The following is a 7,117-nucleotide window of genomic DNA, read 5'->3' as shown; positions in this document are numbered from 1 at the left end:
CCCTTTTTATCTCCCTTTTTTCTCTTTTCTTTCTTTTTTTCTCTTTTCTTTTTTCTCTTTTCTCTTTTCTTTCTTTTTTCTTTTTTATCTTTTCTTTCTTTTTTCTTTCTTTTTCTTTTCTTTTTTTTTGTCTCCAGGAATTGCTTTTAGGAACCATCCCCTGAGTTTTAAAGGACCGAAAAAGGACTTTCCAAGCCAGGGTGAGACCCCTCCTGGGTGCCCCCAGCAGGCGCTGGCTCGGCTGTCGGCATGAGCATGGCTCCGGGAGGTCGAAACGAGATCTGCCTGCGGGAAATCGGTGAGCACCCAAGAGCGAGCGTATGCAGGGGGCCAGCAGACTGCAGAGCTGAACGCCAGCACGCTCCAACGGGGACACCAAGCTTCATAACTGCGTGTGCAACCCTGCCCCAACCGTTACAGTGTAGAGCTAGATGTGTCCAGCAGCTCACAGCTTTGTAAATCGTGTGTTTGACCTAGGGCGCTGATGAGATCTGGCCCGATATGTGACACGCACCTTCTAAAGCCGTAGCTGCACAATACCACTCAGGGCCGGGCATGATCTGGGAGGAGGCAGAACTGCACCGTGCTGCAGCTGCTTCTGGCGCCGCTGCTACCCCTCCGCATCTCACACAGCTCTGTGCTGGACCACAGGGTCATACACACCCGTTGCAAACATGAAAGCCATCAACTGCTACGAAATCACTGGTTCCTTCAGGCACTTTCATTTTTTTCCTACCCAGCCTTGATGGGGCAGTCTCTTCCCATGGAGGAGAAGAGCAAACCCTTCTGACCCTGCAGAAGAGGAGCTTGCTGCAGCCCATCTGACAGCACTTCCACTTTTTCACCTCCCATAGGTTAACCCCTGTGGTGTTGCTCTGTGTCAGCTGCACGTAAGGACACTCTGCAGCAGGTAAGACGGCTTTGTTGTTTTGTGTTTCAGCATCTTATTTTCTAAAAGGCATGAAAAATAGTTATCATGCCATCGGCACAGCATTTTCTACTCTGTTCAAATTCAGGTTTACTGGAACTATTTGATATTCTTCCATTTCTTTCTTTCTAGTCTGCCTTTGGCCTATTTCACCCAGTGCTAAAGGGGCAATAGGACATCGTTTTTAAAACATACCCTATGGTATCATTGGCCAATGTCCTTTCTAATGGCTGTAGGCTAACAAAGCCTTGAATTTGAACTGTTAACGCTATGCAACAAAATGGACCAGGGAAAGGCCCCACTCAGCTGGCCAGTCCAAAGAAATAGCTGGAGAAATGTCAGATAGCTGGGAGAAGACAGCTTCTGCAACAACAACCAAAAACAAAGTGTGAACAAGCACTAAATGGCAGCATCAGTCATCTCTCTATTCTTTGTATGTTATCCTGTGCTCTGAGTGAGGCAGTACTCCAGGAAAAGCGAGGACACAGCAGAAGTTCAACCGTACGAGAGAGCAAGATGGACCTCACTGTTCCCCAGTTTGGCTTCCACGGGAAGGCCCCTCAGCCCGCAAAGAGCAGAAATAGTAACTGATGATTTTAATATTAAAATGAGCAAACAGGTGTGTTTCATTTTCCCCCTTGATCATACTTCCCTCCCACCCAGTGGAGCCCAACTTTCCTAGAACCTGTGCAAGGCCTCTTGATTCCCACCTCAAACTCACAACTTCTCCTCTAAAGCCAGAGCAAATAATCTTCTCCCTCCACTTTTTTGCAGAACCTAGTTTTCTAGACAAAGACCCTGGTCATCCTGCCTCTTAGCTCTATGCATACCCCCAAACACCATGTCCACGCTCCAAGAGCGTGTATATGGTTCAAAATAAATAAATCACACAGTTACAGAATAAGTGAAATTGGTTAAATTGCAACCAAATGACCAGGCCCACAGCCTGCTTTGGCCTTGTAGAAATCACTTTTGCTTTTGTTTCTCTTTTGTTTCACCTCCACAAGGATCCAGCAGATGGTGAACTCTGCAGTGCGGAGAGGAATTTTCACGTGTGTGTGTGCTGGGAGCAGGAGGAGAGGGGCAGCCTTGGAAGATCTGGGAGTTTTTACCTCAGTGCCAGGCCTTGATTCCACCTGTTCTTATCCCAAGTTTATCCAGTCTGCTGGATCAAGAGTTTATCCAGTCTGCTGCGGTGAGAAGAACCCTTAGGGCTTATGCTTCTCCTGTGCAATAAGGAGAAAGTCTTAGCCTCTATGCTAGTTCTCCACTTCACCCTGTGTTGTGTAGCTAATGGACTGACGAATAATAGATGTAGCACAGAAGCATTTCCAGCTCAGCAGTCGACTTCAGAAGTGCTTGTTGCAGCTCTCATTCATCCAGGAACAAGTAATTTTAACACGCAAGCTCTCTCAGTGCAGACAGAATGTTCTGGGGGATTCAAAGGTCAGAATTGCTACTGGGTCAGAGACATGGCCACGCAGAAAACATATTCCTATACTATGCCTGAGAACAAGAGGGAAACGAACCACTTGTCTTTTGTTTCTCCACCCTTTCAGATTTTATTCACTGTTCTTAACTGAAGGGGTCAGCTTCAGGCTGCCTGCACACATCCCAGGCTTAGCATCCCCAGTACAGCCACCCTCATTGCTCCCAGCCTCAAGAGGAAGGGCTGTCTAAAGGTGCTGCTTTTTGCTGGCAGTTGCACCTGAAGGACCCTCAGAGTGTTTCCATTTCAGGCACATCCAGCAAATGCAGAGTTTCATTGCCCACTGGAAGAAATGACCTTTCCTCAGTCCACAAACACGCACAGACAGCTCCCAGCAGCCATTAAACACAGATCAGATCAAAAAGCACCACTTGGTAGCTCAGTCTGGTGCCTGTGTGGGTGACTGGGAAGGAGCAGGCATACTGCTGCTTCAGCTCTCCCCCTCAGCACCTGTTCCTTGCCACCTCATGAAAAAAACTTGCAGGAAAATGAGGTGAAGTGCCAACCCTGACATAGCTCTCCTGCTCCTAGAGCTGCCAGCACGCTGGAAGGTCATCAGCATCTCCCACTCCTGAACTCTCCTTACTTATGAAGCTTCCCAAAGGCTGCTGAAGCAAAGCTTGCATCTCTGCATGTTTAGTCCCAGAGAGCAGCTGCACCTGGTTTACTTGGAAGCAGAGTTTGATGACTGCAGCCAAGCAAAAGAGACTCTGGGGTTTTCAGTGGCTACTGGCAGTCAGTACTAGGATCTACTGTCTTCTTGCAGATGTTACCCAGAGGGGTAAGTAGTCTGATACAGAGCACAGTCAATTGAGTTTTACTGAGAGTAGCTGGTTGAAGCAGGGCAGCAAAATGTGCAGGATTCAGGGGAAAGCACTTGCACACAGTCATGCTTGCACATTGTCCTGGCGTGCCAGTCCTCAGCTGGCCAGGACAGAGGTGCTTGTAGAGTCGGGGTTCCCGAAGCAGGCACTGGCCTGCAGCTTGGCCTCTACATGGCCTTTTCCTGTGTCTTTTTCTTTAACGCTAGCTAGTTACCAAGTGGTGGAGGCCTGGGCCTTGGTATCAAGGACAGTTTTCTAACAGTCCAGTTTTCTCCTCAGTACAACTTGAAGACAGTAAGGAAATTTCAGGACTCTGAAATGAATTATTTCCATACCAAAGGAAATGCATGCAACTTGTGCAAAAGCTGCCCAAGACTACAGACTGGAAGGGCTTGAGAGTAAGCTGCTCTAGAAAATCCTGGAGATCCAGTTTCTTTCAGTTCTCTTTGGGTTACTTCTTGCATCAACCTTACATTCTTTTTCCACCTCCCAAATAAACAACATGTCCTATTCCCTCTTTCTCCATTTGCCCCCATTTTGCTGACTTTACACCTGGTGTCAGCAACACCAGTAAGCCAGCACTCCTCATCTTTTATCATCTTTTGCTATTTTTCACCTGCAGGATTCCTGATAGTCCTCATCCATGCCTTTTACCTGGTAGTTTCTCCCACTATCATCTTACTTCTTCAGTGCAAGGTCAGAGTTGGGCAAACGCTTTTCTACATTCACTGTTTGCCATATCTGGCAATTTCTCTCCTTCTGCTCCCAGTAGTTTAGCTTGGGGCCAAGGCTGAGCTGAGCTGAGCAAAGACCACAGAAACAGCCTGGGCTGAAATATCACAAGCCTCTTTCCATGCCTTCCCCCAGACTGGGCTCTGGTCAGAGCCATAAGGCTTCTCAGATGCACACAGCGCATGGTGCATGCAAAGCTTCAGCCATCCCCTCTTCTGGATATGCCTCTTTGTTGAGCCAGGACAACGCTGGACATGTGTATGCTTATGCTGCTAGGTGACAGTGGCCCATGGTACAAATAAGCTGGGGGGGACATTGAGGACAACAGCATGATGGCGGCCAGTGCAGGTGCTAATCCTGTGTGGGAATGGGGCAAAATTTTGGGGTTTCCTTGTTCTTTATGATGAATCCACAAAGGGACAGATGGGGAGACAGAGACAGAGCCTGGAGAGGCTGTCCCAGAGACTTCCTACCTGACAAGACCCTACTTTGGGCAGGAGCAAGATGATGTCCCAAAGCTTTTCTGAATGGCAGGCCAAGGCTCAGGGAGACCCACCACTCTGCCCAAGTGCATGCGGAAATTTTTCTTCCCTTTGCTTTGGCCCTTCCTCTCCTCCCCCTGCTACCTTCCCCCACGAAGGAACTGTGCCCAACTCCAATCCTTCTCAAGTGCCAAGAGGAAAGAAACCTTTCACAGAGGTTGCCAAGAAAGATTACAAAACAAACCGCTCCCAAACCACCTCAGCATTACTGCTTGCTCTGCTGGAGATCCCCTGCTCCTTGCAGAGCCCAGCAACACCCTCCTCAGCTGCCTTTCATGCCAAGGCTCAAGCAGGGTGTTCCTGACAGCACTTATTGGAGTGAAATCCCAGGTTTCAGCTGGACATGGCCATTCCTGGCAGGACTCGCTCGGGCCACCCCAAATGCCGCAGTTGCCAAGGCAAGCAGGGGTCAGGTGGTGCTGTGAAACTGTGCCCAGGAGGGAGCACTGGTCGCTCCCCTCAGAGCCCTTGGGATCGTGGACGTTCAGCTGTGCTGAGCACCCAGCCCCATATGCTATCAGAAAGCAGCCTCGCATCCTTGAGGTTGGTTCCCAGAACCTAAACCGTCCTGGGCCCAAACGTGGGCAGCCAGGCTGCCTGCCAAACTCGGAGGAGTTTGGGTTTTGTTTGTATTTGGCCCACTTCTCCATCTGAAGCAAATGAGGAGAATTTTGTTTTTTAAGTGACAGTTTCCCTAGCCTGTTCTTAATAGTATTTGAAGTGATTTTAGTGCATGTCATGGATGCCCCAGGGATCTTCCATGGATAAAGGTATGAAGTGCAAGAACAGAGGCCAAGGAAAATGTGCATCTCCAGAAAGCAGGACACTGTCCTAAATGTGCGTTCCAGGTTAGAACCTGTCCTCTTACTTGCATAGCTCAGACCTAATGCCACCCTCTTCCCACACTGAAAATCAGATGTTTTGCATTCCCATCAACAGGTTTAAAACTCAGCCATGTTTCATAACTCAGAGGAGTCTTTGAAGGTGTGTCCCAGAGCTGTGCTTCGAGCAGAAGGAAAGAGGCTTTGAGGATCTCACCCTCTTCACACAGGACAACTGGCAACTTAGCTACTTCAAAGGAGATAAAAAGGTCATTAAAAATTACTTCTTGACCAAATGGAAAATGATAATGAGGGTCACTTGGTCCTCTCCTCTGCTTTTGAAACCTGTAGTTTTTAAATTTCAGAAATTAGTTGGAAATGTACTTTTGTCACAAGGCACCTCTAACACTTTGCTGTCTGCCGTTCACACAAGTGCTTGGCATTTTCAAGGTGGTGATGCTGGGGAAAATCTAAAGCTGTGGACCTGCAACCAAAGGCTGTGCTCTTAAAATGGCAAAATATGTGACCACTCGTGGTGGGTCTGCACTCTAAAGCAGGATTTGATGAGTCACACAAGGACCCTTCCGGGCTGCCTCAGGCTGGAGATGCCCATGGCTGGAAGGAGCCCGGTGTCAGTGTGTGGGCTGTGTAGCCAGTCTGCCTGGCTTGCTCGATCCAGAGCTACCTCCGGGCTGCCAGTCATCTGCTTCATCTTTGTGGATGCAGGCTGGGGTTGATAGGTTCATTTCACTAGGGCAAGGACATATCCACAGAAGCCCAGGAATGCACCATAGCGTACCCATCAAGGCCTCCAGAAGAATCAAAAAGCACGTGGAGGCCCTGGGGGAGACCAAGGGCCCGTGGAGGCCCCTGGGCACACAGAAAGGCCAAGAGGCCCTGGGATGCATCAAAAGGCACATGGAGGCCTTTCGGCACAGAGAAGGGCCTGTGGATGGGCCTGTGGCACTCGGAAGAGCACATCGAGGCCCTGAGTCCACTAGAAGGCCCATGGAGCTCCCGGGGAGCACTGAAAGAAGGCCCTGGGGTGCACCAAAAGGCACGCAGGGGCTCTGTGGCCCCGTGAATGGCCCGCAGAAGCCCTGAGGGACACTGAAAGGCACGTGGAGACTCCTGGGGCTCACCAGAAGGCCAACAGAGGTCCTGGGTAGCACCAAAAAGCCCCCAGAGGCCATGGAGCACCTGAAAAGTCACTCAGAAGCCCTGGGGCACACTGAAAAGCCATCAGAGGCCCTGGGACACACCAAGCAGACCACGGAGGACCTGTGAAGAAACCTTCTGTGGCGTTTTTGTTTTTATTTTATTTTCTATTTTATTTTATCTTCCCCAGAGGTTATAAAAGAATGTCAGGATAAAAAACTAGGAAGGGGTGTGTGTTTTGTTTGTGAAGTTGCTCTGGAAAGGAGTTACTGATAGCAACCCAAATCTTCTGTGATTGCCTACAGAGACTCTTTTGGGTAAATCTGCTCCAATTACTCCATGAGACTTAGAGCTATTTCTTCTTGCTGAGGAAAAGTGAATTCATTAGGTTGTGAAACTTAGCAGTCTTGAATAGTATGTGATAAAGCAGGATCTTGTGGTATGTAACTTCATTAGATCCTATCCCCATTAAATAAAAGTTGGCTCTTTGGCTGATGGAAAAACATTTTAAGAGACAAGTCTGTTTCTAATGCAGGTGGAAGGCTGTTCCTCAAGATCATATGAACTTCGTTTCTCTGAGGGTCTCAGGGCCTATGTGGTTGGGCATCATTGTTTCAATGCAC

The 7,117-nt window shown here is 48.8% G+C and overlaps 1 long non-coding RNA gene across 1 annotated transcript; it reads left to right on the top strand.

Moving 5' to 3' along the window:
• Positions 1–8: 8 nt before the first annotated feature.
• LOC135324923 (uncharacterized) lies at positions 9–6,985 on the top strand. The gene is made up of 3 exons (XR_010386154.1): positions 9–298; positions 855–910; positions 5,455–6,985. It is a non-coding gene; the product is annotated as an uncharacterized LOC135324923 (long non-coding RNA).
• The last annotated feature ends 132 nt before the right edge of the window (positions 6,986–7,117 follow it).

This window comes from Dromaius novaehollandiae, chromosome Z, assembly GCF_036370855.1.
Source record: "Dromaius novaehollandiae isolate bDroNov1 chromosome Z, bDroNov1.hap1, whole genome shotgun sequence".
NCBI lineage: Eukaryota > Metazoa > Chordata > Aves > Casuariiformes > Dromaiidae > Dromaius > Dromaius novaehollandiae.
Note: the sequence above shows the minus strand (reverse complement) of the source record. Positions and strands in the feature narration are given on the sequence as shown.